Genomic DNA, 658 nt, shown 5'->3' with positions numbered 1-658 from the left:
TGAAGTCGTCAATTAAGGGTTTGTGACGTGGTTTTGTGTGAGAATAATCTAGTCTTTTATTTTGGATTGATTAAGGAAAAGTACGCCGGGTTTTTAGGGCTTCTTTTTTAAAATTTTATTTTATGATGTTGAACATGTGTCAGATCTGTTTCATCTCGTATAAATGGAAAATAAAAACTACGTGTGTATTTTTATATCGCCAAAACCTTGTAAAGACATTCATGGCCATTTCAAAAACACTACAAAAAAGGTACTTTGTATACGACCGTGTCAGGACTCGAACCTGCAATCTTCGGATCCGAAGTCCGACGCCTTATCCATTAGGCCACACGGTCCTTGCTCACCGGGTCATAGAGTCCTTATCTATATCAGTGGAACAAATTAGCTATTGGCACAGACTTTTAAATAGGTACCCATTGGTTACATTCGGCTGTCCTAGTCAAGTTGAGCTGCCTTGATGAAAAACTGTTCCTGTCAATACAGTCTTATTTATCTAGTCGTTACTTTATTTGCTCTGCTGTATATCCTCAGTATACTGAAAGTTCTATGGTACAAAACTGAGATTTTTTTTCCGTTGATTCTCTTTTTTCCACGCTTATTTTGGTTTGGGGCCCGCGTTTCGCTGCAAAGTACTTAATATATAACTTAATGACCACCA

General features: G+C 37.7%; 1 non-coding gene across 1 annotated transcript; it reads right to left on the bottom strand.

Annotated features, from left to right (window-relative positions):
• Positions 1 to 262: 262 nt before the first annotated feature.
• Trnar-ucg lies at positions 263 to 335 on the bottom strand. Its single transcript has one exon. It is a non-coding gene; the product is annotated as a tRNA-Arg (tRNA).
• Positions 336 to 658: the final 323 nt, after the last annotated feature.

Source organism: Helicoverpa zea, chromosome 3 (genome assembly GCF_022581195.2).
Source record: "Helicoverpa zea isolate HzStark_Cry1AcR chromosome 3, ilHelZeax1.1, whole genome shotgun sequence".
NCBI classification, from domain to species: domain Eukaryota; kingdom Metazoa; phylum Arthropoda; class Insecta; order Lepidoptera; family Noctuidae; genus Helicoverpa; species Helicoverpa zea.
This window is presented reverse-complemented; position numbering and strand designations above follow the sequence as displayed.